The sequence below is a fragment of the Archocentrus centrarchus genome, chromosome 20 (genome assembly GCF_007364275.1).
Source record: "Archocentrus centrarchus isolate MPI-CPG fArcCen1 chromosome 20, fArcCen1, whole genome shotgun sequence".
NCBI classification, from domain to species: Eukaryota; Metazoa; Chordata; class Actinopteri; order Cichliformes; family Cichlidae; genus Archocentrus; species Archocentrus centrarchus.
In genome coordinates this window covers 22,276,682-22,297,059 of record NC_044365.1, presented here as the reverse complement: position 1 = coordinate 22,297,059, position 20,378 = coordinate 22,276,682, and positions in this window count along the sequence as shown.

The following is a 20,378-nucleotide window of genomic DNA, read 5'->3' as shown; positions in this document are numbered from 1 at the left end:
TGGTCTCATTCACACCTAACCCTATCACAATAGCAAGGATTACAGGATGACATTTGAAGATTGTTTTCTTCTTTTAAATTGTATCCAAAAACAGTGAGGTCCTCCCACCTGAGCCCCTCTGTACCTTTATATGAAAAGTGCTAGATGAGGTTAGTAAGTCACTGAGGTTCTGGTTGCACCATTTCAATGTTTATGACACAGATTAACAGAAACAAGTACCGGTACCTTGGATGTTTTGTCTGTTTTCCGATAATTCACTGGAAAAAAACTTAAAACAAGTGAATTTTGGCTAAACGTTAAAGGGTCATATCACCGTGTGGGATAAGTTTCTGATCAAAACAGTATAAGAACGGTCTCATATTTACCAACATTTTGATACCAGGCTCACCTTCTAGTCATGAGTCTTTCTGTGCCCAAACAGCTTTCTAACATTGTCCGATTTTAACACTCATCAAATGTTACGCTTGACACTATTTTTACTCAGGCTATTAAAACTAGCTTCAATGTGTAAAAGGTCCAAGTTTAATTTTAACCTTTTGTTGATATGATGACCAACTTGCCTATTCTGGGTAGTCATGATGTCATGAAAACGGGGTTTTCCCAACAGATCAGGACCTTAGCTGCCATAATATTAGTCCACATGGTCATAAAAATGGTCATAAAATTTGAGAAATCAACATCCAACAAGCACTGTGACAAAAATCATTTAACCCATTCAATGAAGAAAACAGAATAAAACAAGTCCGCCAGACCACATCTTTACATTTCTACATGCTGTAGGACCATTTTGTGGAATATTTAAACTTGATATACATCAATAGAATCTTCATAACCAATTTTTTAATAATATGTATGAAAGAAATATATAGTAATTAAAGGAAGTAGCGAAAAAGTGCACTAAACCACAAAGAAATTGAAAATTGTTTTTGGTATTTACATATTTTGCTAGATACAGAAATGCCATAGCTGTAAGTGCAATTTTAATTTAAATTCAGTTTTATTTATATAGCATCAAATCACAACAACAGTTGCCTCACAGGGCACTTTATATTATAAGGCAAAGACCCGACAATAATACAGATAAAAACCAAACAATCAGATGACCCCCTATGAGCAAGCATTCAGACTCTCATCACAAAGAATTTCATCTCATCTCAGACTGTACAGGCCTCGTTAGTATGTTAATTGTTAAAGTTCATGACAGTGCAATTAGAAAAAGACTGGTTTGGTTTGGAAGGGTTGCCAAGAGAAAGCCTCTTTTCTGTAAAAAGAATGTGGCAGCACAGATTTGGTTTGCAAAGCTGCATCTTTGAGACCCAAGTGAACATGTTTGGCCATAATGCACAGTTTTACAGTTGGAGGAAACCAAAAACAGCATATTAGCACAAATTCCTGATACTAACTGGGAGCACGGTGGTGGAGGGGTGATGATTTGGGCTTGTTTTGCAGCGTCAAATGTGAGGCCATCTGTCCGAGTGCTAAACTTTGGCCCAAATTTGGTCACGCAACAGGACAATGATCTCAAACCCAGCAGCAAATCTACAACAAAATGGCGGAAAAAGAAAAGAATGAAAGTGTTGCAACGGCCCAGTCAAAGCTGAAATACTGTGGTGGGACCTCAAGAGAGCAATGCAATAATTACTGCCGCCAAACCTCAATGATCTAAGCAAGACTGCACAGAAAATTGGGCCAACGTTTCTCCACAATGATGCGAGAGACTGATACGTTAGAGAGAAAACAGTTACTTACAGTACGTTATTGCTGCTTAGGTGCTTCTACAAGCTACAGTGGGAAGCTACAGTAACAGTGGGAAGGAAAAACTCCCTTTTAACAGAAAGAAACCTCCAGCAGAACCAGGCTCAGGGAGGGGCAGCCATCTGCCTTGAACAGTTGGAGGTGAGGGGAGGGAGACAGGACAAAAGACTGTGGAAGAGAGCCAGAGAATAATAATTACTAATGATTAAATACAAATATAAATGAATGAATGAATGAAGAATGAATGAAGTTTTATTGCCATGTGGGTGAACAAGTTCACCCAAATGTATCATATTTTGGTTAAAAAAGCTGGAGAAATGGGTGAAGATCTATTTTACTGCAGTGCACACGCACTTTCGGATGAACACTTTTTGGAGGATCTGGAAATTCCTCCAAGGGTCGTCAAAAAAGCCGCAGTTTTTCAGTTTGGAGGAATGCTACTTTCTGAAACTGCCATTATAAGGGAAGCAGAAACTACCAGAACCCATGATTCACTCACATCCTACCAGTTTTTAAATTGCTCAGGAAATGGTTGGCAACGGTCGTGACCACAGTTTTGATGGTTGCTTAGTTTTAATATCATCTTCCTGACATTTGTGGAACTAAAAGTAAAAGTACGGTACCAGTCAAAAGTTTGGACACACATACCCAAATGTGCCCAAACTGTTGACTGGTACTGTATATCTGGTAACAGTAAAAGTTTATGACTCATCACAAACAGAAATGATTTGGACAGTTTACATGAAGCACAGTTTTGTTACTCATTGATGTCCCTTTCACACTGCAGGGCAGCATCTTAACTGAAAAGCAACAAACAGGAACAAAGTGTGGTGACTTTACAGCTCAATGACAAGAAAACACAGCAGCTAAAAGTAAAAAGGAAACTGTCTAACACCAACAGCTCCACCACCATTAAAAATGGAAGGAGTTTCATTCACAGATTTGCACTCGATGAACCCAAGACAGCACCCAGTGGCGCTTGTGACACTAAGACAGCAAAATACACACCGCAGCAAAAAAATAAAAATAAAAGCATCACGTACAATTTAACCACCTCGCTGCAGGATTGTTGTAAAAGTGCAAATATGGATCTTGCATTTGCAAAATGATTTCTTGGATTTTTGGAATTTTTTTAACAACTTGCATGGAAAAATGCTGCTCAGCTGCAATCTGTTGTGTAATCGAGTAAATAAGCCAACCTGCACCAGTGTTTTCTGCTTTATGTTGCTCAGTGGATCCAATTTCAGAGGATAAAAAAAAGACATTTAATGGTATTAATATTAGTAATATAGCTTGCTGTGACTTTAAAGCTCTGTATTTTAACTACTAAAGGTCAGCGAGGGTGTGGAAGGATAAAAATAGAAAAGGCCATTTAAGCATTAGTATGTCCTCATCAGCAAATCTTCAATTAAAGTAACTCCTCAGACTGGCAGTCATTTAATCCCTTTATCTATAGGATATGGTCCACTCCACTCCACCCATGCCCTTGTGTTTGTGTGTGTGTGTGTGTGTATGTGTGTGTGTGTGTGTGTGTACATGTACATTCATATATGACTGCATCGGGTATCTCCCCATCAAGTAACATTATACAGCCACCCTCACTGCATATTATCTCATCTATTTTTTCCCCCCTCACTCTGCAGGGATCACAGAGGTGTGATAGTTCCCATAACTCCCCAAAGCAGAGAATTTGTAGGTTAAAAAGTGTCCAGACTTGCTGCAGGTGAGTGGTTTACCCTGCGTTCCCAGGCTGGATGTAAATAAAATATAGTGAGACAGCTGCTGTGGGAGTTCTGCAGCTTGGCAGGAGTGTGTTTGAAAGTATGCCCTCTCAGGAGTCAAACACCAGCACAGGCTGATACTTGCTCCTGTCCAACGGATCTGCCCGCCCACACATGGGAAAGCATTATCCAGGAATCATGCTCCATCGGTCTCCATGCCCAGCCAGGCACTTTTATTTCATTTAAAGCCATCACTTTGTTTGGGTTAAAAAGATTTCTTAAACTAACACTGTGCCCTGTCAGGCACAGTAAAAAGGCTATAAAGTTCCAGCTTAAATTTAAACAGTGGCCTTTAATCAAAGGCCTGGCTCAAAGTCACAAATAATGATGATACAACCAAAAAGTGGTTGTAATGCTGGGAGCGCACATAACACTGCTGAACAAGCCGTGGCATACAGAGCTGTCTTTTTGTGTAGACTTAAAGAGTGAGATATCAAAAGGCCCAGTTAGCGAGCCCCGCTCATTCTTGGGAATTGAAATATAGACTCTGTCACAACCACGACTGCTGAGTCTTTCATTTAGGGTTGTATTCCAACAGGGAAGCTTGGAGTAGTTATGGAAATGTATCCCCAAAAGCAATCCATCAGAGCTGTGAGCTGCAGTTACAGACAAATTCTGATATTTTTACTGTGGCTTTCTGTGTTCTTTAATCATTTTAGGAGAAAATAATCAGACTGAGTTCCTCTTGAGAATGAAATTAGAGGATTAATGTGCTTCATGATCTAAGGGTTATTTGAAATTCCAATCTTGAGCTTGCATCATGCTCACTGAAGGAGTCCACAGAGATTACAAAAGGATCTCAAACCAGGTGGCATACAGCAGCAAGAAGGTCCTGGGTTTGAATCCAGCCTGGGGCCTTTCTGTATGGTGTTTGCATGTTCTTTGCATGTTCTCCCCGTGTCTGTGGGGTTCTCTCCAGGTATGGTCCAGAGATGTGTATGGGGTTAGCTTAATTCAAAATTAACTGTGGGTGTGAATGGTTTTTTGTCTCTATGTGTCAGCTGCCTCTCACCCTGTGACAGCTACGACAGGCTCCAAAAATCAAACATTCTTTATCTCTGGTTTATGTTGCACATTTTGGTTTTACAACTGCTTGGTGGTTATTTGGTGAACATTTGCAAATTGGCATCTTACATGCAAACTACGGGTGACCATGGCAGCAGCCAAAGCAACCACAAGGTGGATTTTTGTGCATCACCCTCTTTGTGCTCGAGTTCAACCAGCAAGAGCCACAGCTTCTCATAACATTTTTCACAAGCATCCAGAGGGTTGTTCTCTAGGCCTGTGTAACGGAGGTGTAATTTGCTTTGATGGATGATGTTTATGATTTTCAGATATCCATTTTCTTAGCCACTCATCTAATTCAGAGTCACAGCATGGTTCAATATTATCCAAGCTGTCATTAGGAGAGAAGTTGGGTACACCCTGGAAAGGTTAACGGTCCAGGTGACCTGTCCAGGTCCACTTTTTTGAGGACTTTTTTTTGTCCACTTTTTGCATCTAGCTGATCAGCAACAGTTAATGCTAGCAGAAAGTCATAAGTTCTAGCTTTCTGAAATATGTTGTACTACCTCACAAATTTTTCTGACCTTTAGGTTAAAAAGTACATGCAAAAATGGTAAATGGACTGTCTCTTATATAGCATTTTTCTACTCTACTTTGAGCACTCAAAGTGCTATATACAACATACCTCATTCACCCATTCACACACATTCATACAAGCACGTCTTTCTATGGCTAAGTGCTTTCTAGCTAACATTCACACACTCATTCTCCGACGGTTGCATCGAAGAGCAACTTGGGGTTCAGTATCTTGCCTCAGCCCCAACCAGTCACGGCAGACGGCTGCCCCTCCTTGAACCTCCTTCAGCTGGAGGTTTCTTCCTGTTAAAAGGGAGTTTTTTTCCTTCCCACTGTCATCAAGTGCTTGCTCATAGGGGGTCATTTTGACTGTTGGATTTTCTCTGTGATTATTGTACAGTCTTTACCTCACAATATCATGCACCTTGAGGCGACTGTTTGTTGTGATTTTGCACTATAGAAATAAAATTGAACTGAACTTTAGCATGCGCACTAGAGCAGCCAGGGATTGAACTACCAACTTTCTGATTAGTAGGTGGCCTGCTCTACCTCCTGAGCTACAGCCAGGTTCACATAAAACTGTAAGTAGGTTAAAGGTAAACAGCTGACTTCTCTAAACACTTGAATTTCTTGCCAAGAGTAAAGCGATAAGATCAGTCTGACTTGTATGTGTATATGAAAGTATGGAGCTGGATCTGAGCAGTAATTAGCTTAGCTAGCATAAACACTGAAAACAGGAGGAAACCGCAAGACCGGCTCGACACAGTTCAAAAATATACCTACCAGCACTTCTAAAGCTCAGAGCAGACACAGACAGGCGTGTCTGCGATGGGAAGCAATACATTACATATGTCACTAATTTCTTTTTTAGACATGAATTACTTTTACACTGTCACTAGCCACTTCATTAGGTACACCTTGCTAGTAGCGGGTTGGACCCCCTTTTGCCTTCAGAACTGCCTTAATTCTTCATGGCACAGATTCAAAAAGGTGCTGGAAACATTCCTCAAAGATTTTGCTCCACATTGACATGATAGCATCACACAGTTGCTGCAGATTTTTTGTTGGCAGCACTTCCATGATGCAAATCCCACCACACCCTAAAGGTGCTCTGCTGGATTGGGATCTGGTGACTGTGGAGGCCATTTGTGTACAGCGAACTCATGGTCATGTCCAAGAAACCAGTTAGAGATGACTGGAGCTTTGTGAGATGGCACGTTATCCTGCTGGATAACACCGGCCCATCTGGTATCCACAACCATGCCACTATCAAAGTCACCTTTCTTCCCCATTCTGATGTTCAGTTTGAACTTTAGGAGGTTGTCTTGACCATATATATCTACATGCCTTAGTCCACTGAGTTGCTGCTATGTGATTGCGTGATTAGATGTTTGCATTAACGAGCAGCTGAACCTAATGAAGTGGACAGTCAGTGTATAATCTTTTAAAGGTGTGCTGTTATTTTATTTTTTATATAACAAAGTAAAGAATACCTACTAGTAACATTGCAGCTGCAGTGTTACAAGTTACAGCTGTTTTCACTCATGCACTGACTGAGGTGCATGTGGGCTCACAAATGTTAAACCTCACCAGCTTCCTGGTGCAGAGTTTGTGTGACGTCTGCACACAGACTTCAGAAAAGCACAGGTAACAGAGTGGGTGGGCGTCACAGGTCTCTCCTCCTGCACGTTCTACCCAGGAAGCACTTTCACCTAAACCAATCAGTGTTTCCTCTTGATGAATCTCTTGTTGTTCGGACGATGTCCTGATTCTCCCGACACTGTCTGGAGTTCATGTGCGAAAACAGTTGATGACAAACACTTCCAGTGACTCCATGTATTTGCTCTTATGCTTCTGTCTGAGCAGCCTAAATGAAACTGTTGCACTGACTTTTGACAACTCAACATCTGTCTGCATTACACTCATTTCACACCTCAGCATAAAAAAAATGTCACTCACATTCTCACACAATAAAACAAGACGAGGTTTTTTTTTGATTCCCCAGAAAGACGCCGTTGCTGGCTGTGGAAAGTGCACAGCCATATAGGTATTGAAAAATTCAGCTTAGCTTAATCTGTTTTGTTCAGCATCTTCACTCTGAGTCATGGTTAGGGGAAGTTGCTGCACTTTTTATGCATATGTACCAGCTATGAAAGCTAGTGCTGCTCTTACACTTAATGATTTCTAAATGGCACTTGGTGTTTGCCTGGGTTTCCCCAGTAATCTTTCAGTTCTTAAAGTATCCACTGAATATTTTGTACCCCTAACCTCAAACACATTTTTGTGTTTTGCACCAAATCACATCTGACTCAAGACTTCTTTTGAATGATGCATACCAGAAATGTACATTCATATGTCACCTGGACCTGGTATGAGAAGCTCTATTATCTGATAATAATAATTAACACCGAGGCAGCTGATCTATAAGAGGATATGTGCAGTGACTCATTGCCTTCAACTCATCCTCTGCTCTTTCCACGCTCGCAGCAGGGAGGCCACATGTGAATTACCTTAGCGTTTACACAGATGTTGACATTTAGACAGGGCATGAGAAAGGAGAAAGGCGGCGATCGGGTTGCAGGCAGTGAGCAGCCTTTGTGAAATTCAAGAGAATAGTCTGTGCTGCTAAGGGTCGGTCGAGGACGAGACATCTCGCTCGTGCGCATTCTTGCTGGGTTTACATTAGTGGGTGTCACCGCCGCTCTTTGCCCACCCTCCTGGGTCTCTCCCTGAGAAAGGATCAGTCAGTAAAGGTGTATGAATGTTGGTAAAGCAAACTAACATCAGTCAGAGCTGCTTTCTGACAGCAGCTTTACAGCTGACGGGATGTGAAAGCAGAATACCCCCCCCCCCCCCCCCCCCCCCCCCACACACACACACACACACACACCCACACCCCCACATCCCTTTCACTTTTTTAAGCTTTTTGATTTTGAGGGGGGGGGGGGTGAACACATAAACTGCCGCTAATCTTTATTGCTCCAAACACCACTAAAGACTCAAGGTTTAACATTTAAATTGCACAATACTATAGGAGATTGCATCACAGCATTTTTCAGAAGGAAGTCAGCGAGTCTATTTTTTTTTTTTTAAATGTAGTGTGGTAAACCACTTTACTCTGTCACTTAAATATCACAAGTTGAATGAAGGCCTAGCACGTTTATGGGCTCTGACACTTCTAGGAATTATGGTTGTCACAGAATGCAGGTCTTTTTTCTTTGTAGCGTCAACCTAAAATAAAACAGCAGCTTCCTCTTTGTATGTGCACATCTTGAATATTCAATTTACTCTGCAGAGGCCCATGCAATGGGTGAGAGGTTAATTTACAGTATTAACCATAATAAATGGAAAATGGTGCATGAAATATTCATCAGCAAAACACACAGACCAATTTGTGTAAGAATAATTTAGGAGGTTGTTGCGGGGCTATTTTTTAAACTCCCTCGGGGCTGCAGCTCTCCATGAATGTTGTCAGCTTTCTGAGGTATAATTTACAAAAACTTGCAGTACTAGAAACCACTCACCTTCCCAAGTTATATTCCCCAAGGGTGTCTTCCTGCTTCCATCTCCCATCCTCGCCAAGTATCAGTTATCAGAATTGCAAATATCAGGCAGACTACCTCCTTAATCAGAATTATTAATGACCAAGCTGTTTGAAGTTTACGCAGGGAGGATTCACTTCACAGACAAGCACCGGAGTATTTAGCTCTGTGGGCAGGTTGGGCTGCATGTTTCTGGCCTGGTACAACTGTAATCTAAAAGCAAATTACAGACACTGAAGAGTTGATGCCAGTTATGCGCCATCTACAGCTGTAAGTCCAGCTGTGAAGCATCAGTATCAAGAGTGTGAATGGATGATGAATTTCACGATATAAAACAGTTGTAGCGTATGTGGATTCGGTATGATTATTAGAGTCATTCATTCACTCGCAACCTCTCTTTATAGTAGATTTAATCTTTAGTGTTGCACTGGTGAGTAGCAGTATATTTCTGTTTTATGTCACAGATAAGGGGACCAGTGACTGTGCCTTCGAGTTACTGATAAGCTAAACTGAACATTTGCCACCTCTGATTCACATCAAATGTGTTGAACTGCTGAAACACAGACGGGTGGAGGGCCTTTGTTGTGAAGCAGCCATAAGAAACAATTCACCGAAGGAGGAGTCACGGTGAGCTGTTACATGAAGGGCTACAGGGCAACTCTGTGAACTTTACTGTTTTATGGGTTCCGCGTTAAACTGCTCTTCTTTGTGGTTATTATTGACTCAGTCTTTATTACTAACACACCATGAGTGCATTTGTCTGCACACAAAAATGCCGCTGTTCCTGAGTATGTCTTATCACTCAAAAAACAACAAGAAAAAAGAGAAAACCATACATCTCGGCTCACATACCTTTTGTGCATCCATCATCATGTGGCCACTCCTCGCCCATTGCAGTGACTTTCTTCTGCTGATTGTATTGCTCCAATATGCGATGACTCACAAACACCAATTCCCGCCACCATGGCCTCCTTATTCTTATGTGTGACTTTCAGTTAAACATGACTTACTTCTGCCTGTGCAGCTCTTTCTCTGAAATGGATTTTAGTTCATGGGCCACATACAGCCCAATTTCATCTCAAGTGAGTCTGTCCAGTAGAACAAAAGCATAAAATAGATCTTTCTTGGCCTTTTAGTGTAAAGTTGGTTCTTAAACACTGAAAGAAAAACAGCTGCTGATCAACCTGAGGTGTCTTACGAAAGATAAGTGCCATTTCAACAATATGTCTCAGTTTTTCCACATTCAGTTAGCCTCATTACAAAGAAACTCTACTATGATAAATTAAAGAAAAGTGTAGGCACTGCTCCCCGGTTTCACCATCATGCTTCAGTGTTTATAGTCATTGCCTTTGTCAGTAAGAAGGCTGTAAAAGTGACAGAAATTCAGATGTCTGGCTTAAATTAGACTGCTTTCATGATGTCATCTATTCTGGGCGACTTACAACACAACCCTTCCTGGTGCAAAAATACAGTGAGAAGAAAAAACGACACGTACCTTCTCTGCAGTTTTAACCCTTTTGACCCATCCAGTGGGCTAGATTGGATCCTTCGGCGGGCCGGTTCTGGCTAGCATGGCTGCGTATTTGATACCTCTGGTATAGCGTGGATGTGCCATAGTGACACAGCAGCTGTTAACAGTATTGCTCATTATGCTAATAAAATAGCTGGTATTCTGCCAGTAGACAAATGCAGTTGTTCATCAGTAAAAAATTACTGCTGGTAAGGAGTTATTAGCTCCAAGTCCAGCATGAACAGCTAAGAGCTCACTCGTGTTGGAGAGCAGTGCAAAGTGTAAAGCTTAATTTACATTGGATGTTGCAGCCATTTGCTCTGACGTAACCACAGCCCCATAACAATATAGTGGGGCACCTCCCTGTAGTCTTCTCCTGAAAGAGCAACGTCACCATTCAGAAAAAAAAGAACCTCTAGATCATATGAGGAGAAGTCGAAACAAGAAGCAAGGTAGCAGATTTTTCAAAAACGTACTCCAGAATGTCTCATTTTTCAGGCTTTTGCAGCATCTTCCTCGCCGTACGATCTGGGAATCTCTGGGCTCCATCGCTGACATGTCATTGAATGTGTACTTTTGTCTCCAGCCTGGTCACGCTTCTTGAGCAAAGTTACAAAAATCAGGAAGTCAAGAAGTGCATAACCAGCCAAAATGGCAAAACGTGATGCACACTAGGACTTTTGGTGCCTCTGCCATTTGTGAGGGCAATCACGCAAAGAACAACATTACCCACTACAGCAGCAGTCCACTACAGATCACTTAGGAGTTACGATATCTCCTCAATTCGAAAGGCTCGAGGTATTGTCGTCACCTCGCTGCTCAGGCAGTTTGGGCAGCCGTGTGGGCATCTGGCAGTGTGGACTCCCAACTTTGTTAACATGATAAGTTGAGCATGAGGTGATGCAGGTGTGGAAAAGACTGGAAACTTGTCTGCCAGTGCATCAAAGGCTGATCTGGATCATCATTGGCCGGCTCGCCTGCCAATCATAATCAGCATCGACCAATCAGCGCTTCAGGATTCCGGGACTTAGCAGAGCAGCAGCACAGGACGGCGATGGAGTGCAGGAGGACTGTGAGCGAGCAAAACCGGACTTCCCAGTAGTTTTAAGTTGTTTAGGCCACTCAAGAGAGCTTTGTGTGTGCGTGCAGCTAACTGTAAGTAGATGACATTTAAGAGTTGATATTATTTGGTAGCATTGAATTGGTAATAACTGAGTTCAGTGGTAATTAGCTAATTCCGTGTAAGACATTGCATGTTTACCTAGCGAATGTGGAAATAAGCTAACGGTAGGCGCCTGCAGACGCCATAGTCATGTATGTAGCCGTTAATTATCTTCTTTATCTGACCTACTGAAGTTACTTTGGCATTTAGGATGTAGCTTGCTACTTATTATCTGTTTGAACTGTATATAAGTGATGGAAGAAGATTACTGAGCATATTGTGCAGGTTTATAATTTGAATCCTGATTAGTGTATTTTCTTGATGTGTACTTTATAGAAACCATGCACAAAGGAACTGTAATGTGAGCAGAACTAAATAAACGACAAAGACAAGTAACGCCTCATCCTTGACCGGATGCCCGCAGCCTTTCCCCCTAAGAGTAACCAAGCCTTTAGTACAATTTGGTCCTTCGAGCCGGATTAAGGGAAAGACTGCAGGAAATGGCAACCAGTGCGCAAAGTGGAGATGAAGATCGGCCTGTAGTGAGGCCCAGACGAGTTATATGCCAACCAAGCTATCTGGTCAGATTATCAGATGGATGTTAGACAGCCCGGGCGTCAGTCTGCTTCTAGAGCACAGATACCTCCTTCTGATTTCAGTGATTCAGATGCTGAAGATCGTTATAGTGCACCCGTCAGCCAGCTACTTAGTCCTCCCGATTGGAGAGTGATGGATCAGTGGGAGCATTCTGATGATGAGAGAGAAAAGGAGCGTTTACGCTATGAAATCAGAACCAACGGCAAGCTATATTGGAGCTCACGGAGATAGAGATGAATTATATCACTACAACAGTGAGATGAGGAGAGAGTTGCAGGAGCTGCGGAGACGGCAATCACAGTTGCCCTACAGTACTGGAGTCGTTAAAGGTGATGGAACACAAATGGAGAAACTTATGGCTAGTGTAGGCCGAGATAAGTTTTCTGCTCCATCAGCACACCGAGTACATCAGCTGAATTTCCTGTCCCAAAGCCCAGGATTCGCACACTACAGAAGCTAGGAGGAAGACGTAGAGCATCATTCACTTTCAGCAAGGATAAAGATGAGTCGGCCAGTCCCTCACAACGTTTGAGCGTGTGCAACATGCAGACCAAGGCTATACATATGGGAACAGAACATACCAGGAAAGTGCATCAGCGAGTCTACCAGGTCTCTAAGTCCTGCACCACGACGTTCAGTGGAGGCAAAGATCTCCACACATCCGTGCCAGCTCCTATAAGGTTAGTCCCTCCCGGATCATCCAGGTTCAACTGCACAGACACTGATGTGCATTTGGGAAGAGAAGATCCTTGTGCCTCCAGAATGATTCCTAGCTCGCCGTCTGCACCTAAACCTAAGCATGAGGGCACATATAGTGGTCCCGCTCCAACTATTCCCTATTTTATGCATCCCGACCCACGGGAGTTCTCCAGGCTTAGGATTGCTCTTGACAACATCCTACCTGGGGGTGCCTCTGAACATTTTAAGTATCAGGTTCTCACAGACCATCTTAAATTAGAGGAAGCTCAGCTGATAGCAGATTCCTTTTGCAACTCTCCACATCCATTTACAGACACAATGGATGCCCTGTCAGGCAGTTTGGCCAGCCGCACCAGCTTGCCTTGGCCCGCATAGCTGAACTGATGGATGGACCAGACATCCGCAGTGGGGATGGAGAAGCGTTCCGCATGTTTGCTTTACGAGTGCGTTCCCTGTTAAGCATGTTAGAGCAGCTAGGAAGAGAAGGCAACATTGAACTCCAGTGTGGATCTCATGTTTCTAGGTTGCTAAGTAAGCTTCCACAGGAACTCAGAAGCAGTTTCAGAAGGAGAGTTCATCCCACTGAGGTCCCCATCCCAACGCTGTATGATCTTGGAGAGTGGCTGGATTTTGAGATGCAAGTGTATGAAGACAACACCAGGTTCTTGACTCCTACCAGAGACAACCAAGGAAAAGAGGCATGGATAAGGATAAGAAACTGGCTTCAAGAACTACAGCATTACTTCTTAGTGCTGGGAAATCAGGAGACATCAGAGTTTCGGAGCTGCCACAGACTGCCAATACTTCTGAGAAAATTAAGAGTAAAATGTACTGTTCCTACTGTGACCACTCTACTCATTTCTTGAATGGCTGTCAGGACTTTCAGCAGCTCACAAAGGAACAGAAAGTGCTGTGGATAAGAACAAATAACCGCTGCTGGCGCTGTGGTAGAGGACATCAGTCTGCCAAATGTACTCTCAGAGTAACCTGTAAAACCTGTGGTCGTAGACACCTGCTGATATTACATGATGTTAATGAGAAGTGGCAGGGGAAGGGGGACACACCGGAAAAGGGGAAACCTCCAGAACAAGGAACCATTGTGGGTGCCTGTCTGACAAGCACTCTGAACGATAGCCTTTATGTTGGACGTTCCCTAACGAAGCGTAAAGTGTTACTCAAGATAGCCAAGGTCCGACTGAGTAATGGAAGCAAAAGCATGGACGCCTTTGCCGTCTGGATGATGGTTCAGAACGATCCATTCTGCTTTACAGCGCTGCACGTGAGCTTGGTTTGGAAGGTGAGCCTGAAGCCCTTGTACTCCACACAGTGAAAAGGGACTCAAGGGTCATTCATGGCAGCGCAGTCTCATTCTCGGTCTCCCCCATAACTCAACCAGCGAAGACATTTGGGATCAATCGAGCCTTCACAGCTAAATCTTTGCACCTTGCTGAACATAGTCAACCCACTGAGGCTCTTCAGAGAAATACAAACATCTGCAGGATCTTCCACTTCAACCAATAAACACGGTGCAACCACTCCTCCTGATTGGATCTGACTTCCCACATTTAATCACTCCTACCGAACCTGTCCGCTTGGGAAATACAAGTGGACCAGCAGCAGTCAGGACTCGTCTAGGTTGGACATTACAAGGTCCTGCGGAAGGAATAAAACCAGGATCAGATGAACAACAATGTCACTTCATTTCATTTCAGTCTCCCGACACTGAGTTGCATCAACAGATTGAAAGACTCTGGCAACTGGATGTTCTTCCATATCGAAGCTCCAAGGTAGTAAACAAGGTCCCGCCAAGATAGTGAGGCTTTGCGTATCCTGGAAGAGAAAACCGTCAGAGTCGAGGTTAGCGGGATACGCAGATATGCCACTCCAATGCTTCGCATTAAGGGCGCAGAACCGCTGCATACAACTCCCGAAGCAACTCTCCCCCTTCTCAGAAATATCGAAAGGAGACTGGTGAAAACTCCTGATCAAGGGGAAGCATATAAGTCTGAGATTAAGAAACTGGAGGATGCTGGATACATACTTAAACTGCAACCTGGAGATGTGGAGAAGTCTGAGGAAGCTTGGTACATTCCACATCACATGGTTCAGCATAACAATAAGAAGAGAGTGGTATTCAACTGTTCATTCCAGCATCAAGGGAAAAACTTGAACAAACTGCTTCTACCTGGTCCTACTTTAGGCCCATCCTTGTTGGCTGTACTTCTTCGCTTCCGCGAACATACAGTGGCCATCTCCAGTGACATTAAGGCGATGTTTCATCAGGTGAGACTCCTCCCTGAAGACAAATCATTGCTGCGGTTCCTTTGGAGAGACTTGAAGAGAGAGGAACCTCCAAGTGTCTACGAGTGGCAGGTGCTCCCTTTTGGGACGACCTGCAGTCTGTGTTGTGCCACCTATGCCCTGCAAAGCACATTCGAGATCGCAGCCAGCCTGGAGAGGACATCCGTGAGGCAGTTGAAAAGAGCTTCTATGTGGATAATTGTTTGCACAGTTTCAGCACCGAAGTGGAAGCCAAGATGTTAGTCGACAAGCTACAAGCTATCCTTGCTGATGGAGGATTTGATTTAAGACAATGGGCCAGCAACGTACCTTCAGTGATCAGTCACCTCCCAGAAGATGCCAGGTCCACCAGCAGCAATTTGTGGATAAATCAAAATCAGCTTGACTCATTCGAATCCACACTTGGTCTCCACTGGCATTGTCCTACAGATCTGCTGCACTACAAGCATCTTCCAACTAGGGACCACTCAGTGACAATGCGAAGTATTTACAGAACTTTGGCTAGCTTGTATGACCCCTTGGGTTACATTATCCCTTTCACCACCCGAGCTAAGGTTGTCATTCAGCGTCTTTGGGACAAGAAAAGAGAGTGGGACGACCCAAGACTCCCTGAAGACCTGCTGCAGACATGGGAAATCTGGCAAGCAGAGTTGCCTGATTTGGAGAAGATTTCTTTACCCCGATGCTACACCACAGCAGCATTAGATATGCCGGACAGCAAAAGGGACATTCATGTGTTCTGTGACGCATCTGAGCAGGCATATGGCTCAGTTGCCTATCTAGTCACAGAAGCTCCAGACGGGCTCAAGGAAGTCGCCTTTCTAGCAGCAAGGTCACGAGTTGCTCCACGAAAGCAGCTGTCCATTCCAAGGCTGGAATTGTGTGCAGCTCTTACTGGAGCCCAGTTAGCTCATGTGCTAAAGACTGAACTCAACGTACCTATCCAGAGAGTTTTTCTGTGGTCAGACTCCACCACTGTTCTAACTTGGTTGCAGTCTGAGTCATGCCACTTTAAAGTGTTTGTTGGGACCCGAGTGGCAGAAATCCAAGAGCTGACATCACCTCACGCCTGGCATTTTGTGCCGTCGAGGGAGAATCCGGCAGATGACATCACCAGGGGAAAAACTCTAACGGAATTATCGTTCATCTCCAGATGGTCACAAGGACCACCCTTTCTTCAAGATCCTGTTGACAAATGGCCGCTCAGGCCCTCACTTCCAACACTAGATGGCGAAGATGAGTTAAAACGTTCGGCGTTTTGTGGAACCATGTCAGACATTCCAAGATCCACCATCCCTGATGTCACACAGTATCCAACTTTCAAGGATCTTGTCGAGGCCACGGTGAGACGCGTTCATGGGGCGGCTTACATTCCTGGCACCTCCACAGCAGATGATTATCGGAAGGCTGAAATGGAAATATTGCGTCAAGCTCAAGAAGAGAGCTTTCCTACTGAGTTTCCCAAACTCAAGTCAAATCAGAGGGTTGGACCTAGCAGTCGCTTATACCTCTTAGATCCACAGTTTGACCAATCTATAGAGCTCATTCGTGGGGGAGGCCGGCTGCGACGTGCCACTGAGCTGGAAGAGGATTCTGTACACCCCATAGTCCTTGATTCCCGTCATCCCGTGACAGGGTTAATTATTAAAGATGTGGATGAACAACTTCACCACCCAGGACCAGAGAGAGTATTCGCTGAAATAAGGAGAAGATTCTGGATCCTCCGGGGCAGGGAGGCGGTTCGACGCTATCAGCGACATTGTGTTGGCTGCAAACGATGGAGGGGAAAACCAGTCGCTCCTCAAATGGCTGATTTACCACCATCCAGACTCAGAACATTTAAACCACCGTTCTACTCCACCGGAGTGGATTGCTTCGGACCCTACGTCATCAAGGTTGGTAGACGACATGAAAAGAGGTGGGGCGTCATTTTCAAATGTATGACCACCAGGGCCGTACATACAGATGTGATGTCAAGTCTTGATGCTGACTCATTCTTGTTGGCCCTCAGACGTCTGATATCACGCCGAGGGAAGCCCTTTGAAGTTCTCTGTGACCGAGGCACAAATTTTAAAGCTGGAGAACGTGAACTTAAAGAGGCATTCCAAACCCTTCAACCACAGATCCAGGAGCAGTTGGCAAGTCAACAAATTGACTTCAGATTCAACCCTCCAGGATCACCACATTTTGGTGGATGTTGGGAAGGGAGATTAAATCACTGAAATTGGCACTCACTACTACGTTGGGAGTTCAGAGCGTGACGGAGGAGGTTCTACGGACACTCTTGGTGGAAGTTGAAGGAATACTCAATTCGAAACCACTTGGCTATGTTTCAACAGATGTAGCTGACCCAGATCCCATCACCCCTAACATCTTATTGATGGGGCGGCTGGACCCTTCTCTTCCTCAAGTCAAGTACCCAGAGGTGGAGCTCACTGGTCGGAGGAGATGGAGACATAGTCAAGTGTTAGCCGACCACTTTTGGAAACATTTCCTAAAATTCTACCTTCCAGGCCTTCAGGCCCGCAACAAGTGGCAAGAGAACGCTGAAGACCTACAGATTGGGACCGTTGTAATGATAGTAGACCCACAGTTGCCACGGGCTCTTTGGCCGATTGGCACAATCAAAACAGTTTTTCCTGGAACAGATGGAAGGATTCGCACTGCTGAAGTCCAAGTGAAGGAACGCAGCTATATTCGCCCAGTAGTCCGTCTAGTGAAACTGCCAGAAGTCCCAGATTAAATGGTCCGTCTTGACCGTGAACAGTTTCCCAAGTTGCAAATTATCATAGACAATTTGGGGGCGGCTGTGGAAAAGACTGGAAACTTGTCTGCCAGTGCATCAAAGGCTGATCTGGATCATCATTGGCCGGCTCGCCTGCCAATCATAATCAGCATCGACCAATCAGCGCTTCAGGATTCCGGGACTTAGCAGAGCAGCAGCACAGGACGGCGATGGAGTGCAGGAGGACTGTGAGCGAGCAAAACCGGACTTCCCAGTAGTTTTAAGTTGTTTAGGCCACTCAAGAGAGCTTTGTGTGTGCGTGCAGCTAACTGTAAGTAGATGACATTTAAGAGTTGATATTATTTGGTAGCATTGAATTGGTAATAACTGAGTTCAGTGGTAATTAGCTAATTCCGTGTAAGACATTGCATGTTTACCTAGCGAATGTGGAAATAAGCTAACGGTAGGCGCCTGCAGACGCCATAGTCATGTATGTAGCCGTTAATTATCTTCTTTATCTGACCTACTGAAGTTACTTTGGCATTTAGGATGTAGCTTGCTACTTATTATCTGTTTGAACTGTATATAAGTGATGGAAGAAGATTACTGAGCATATTGTGCAGGTTTATAATTTGAATCCTGATTAGTGTATTTTCTTGATGTGTACTTTATAGAAACCATGCACAAAGGAACTGTAATGTGAGCAGAACTAAAATAAACGACAAAAGACAAGTAACGCCTCATCCTTGACCGGATGCCCGCAGCCTTTCCCCCTAAGAGTAACCAAGCCTTTAGTACAGCAGGATTTTCAAATTGATGTCATGGGTGCATCTACTCAGTAACTCAGATTTCAGTGTTATTTTCATGGTATAAAACATATTAAAGCTAACATGTTATTGAGTTGAGTAGAATATATATAGCTATAGTTCCGACTATAATAATGCCAATCACAGAAAGTGACAGTATTCTGAGTGGTTTATATTTATCATGGTTTTAGTATTTGACTCTTAACAACTGTGTTTGCTTATATGTGAACCTCAACTTATGGTTACAGGTTATAGCTGCATTATAATGCATTAAAAGGAGGTTATTAAATGTTTATATTGACTTAAAGCTAAGATCACATACAGTGCAAGAAATACAGATACTATATCCTGTTTATGACTGCTAAATGAAAGTTCTTAAAATAAAATCTTAGTGTTACAATTGAAATTACAAAGAACTATAGTGGAAAAAAAAATTCTGGGGCATGAAATCATGTGGGTATTTCAGGTCATATATGCAAATTGTCCCCAGTTCACTTCTTGTCTGAGCACTGAGCTGGCTGCTTTAGTTTAGACAGGAAGTAGGATTGGCAGATGCGGTTGATAACAGATAAGAGATTTACCAATTTCAGAATATTCAACATGACGTCACAGGACTTCCTGATTTAATAACACGTGCACTTTTATTAAATTAGGCACGCTCGCTTGACTCATACAGACAAAGAGAACACGGAGAAGATCTCTCCACACACTCTGCCGGTGAGCAGAGGCCTTGTGATGTTACACTAACAGCAAGAAAACAGTTCCTGCTCTCTCTGACACACACAGAAACCACAAGTGGATCAAAGCTTGTAATTTTCAGCATCTCCCATCTAATATAGTGCCTGCTGTTTGGGGTGAGTATAGCTCTGGGGAAGCAGCATAGAATCATGTGCATCCACAAATGACAGTCCAGGTCCAGAAAAAGCTGAGATCACTGAGTGCGACTCCACGGCGGCTGAAATTAATCTACCGTTTCTCCGTTTACTATCAAGTGATCGGATGCAAAGGAAAAGGTCAACAAGGAGGGGCATTTGATGATTCCACACGCAGTGATGACTCTGGGGGAATAACGCCCTTGACCTCATGAAAAAGCTTTTATTATTGAAACTGAATAAATCAGTTGTCGTCTTTGTGCGGAGTCATAGCCGCGAGACGAAATGTCTCTTTCATATGCCACCACGTTCATAAATAGGCTGATTAGGACGGCTGAGGGCGTGAGGATCATGTGCTGCAGTGTGACGGTCAGTGAATGGGTTGCTGTGTTAGCTCACAGAGGAGGAGACTCGTGGATGGTTCGTACATGAAGGGCCCTCTGTATCTGTGCCGTGCACACAAGTATGCATGCCATTACTAACTTTAGACCAAAATAACTCCATCGTGTAGGGTTTTGGGCGTAAGGCCACCTCAGCTGAGCCTCGACCCGTGCTCTCAACAAACGTGACCCTCCACGTTACTCGTGGAGCTCTTATGTGAATACAAGCCACTCCTCCAGAGCCTTTTATGACGTGACTGTAAACATTTGTTAGTGGAACAAAAACTGAAAGGTGAATAGAGACCTAAAGTCAACTACAAAGTAAAGACAAATATAAAAAAATTGGTGATATGCAAAATAGATACCAACAGACACACAACTATTAGAAGAATATACAGAATAAAAAGAAAAAAAACTACACAGATGAAAAAAAAAACAACTGCAATAAGTTGCAAAACTACAACAGAGACAAAACCACCACATGTAGTCTTTGCTGCCATATTGCACAACATTCACACCAAATTCTAAAGAAAAATGGCCAACCATTACCAAAAAACCTAGATGATGCAACGACAAAACCCTCCCTAAATCCTTAATATTGTGTTTGTTCAGTCAACAAGTCTAAGCTCCAGAATTTTGGGCACCCTGCCTGCTAAACGTCACTGGT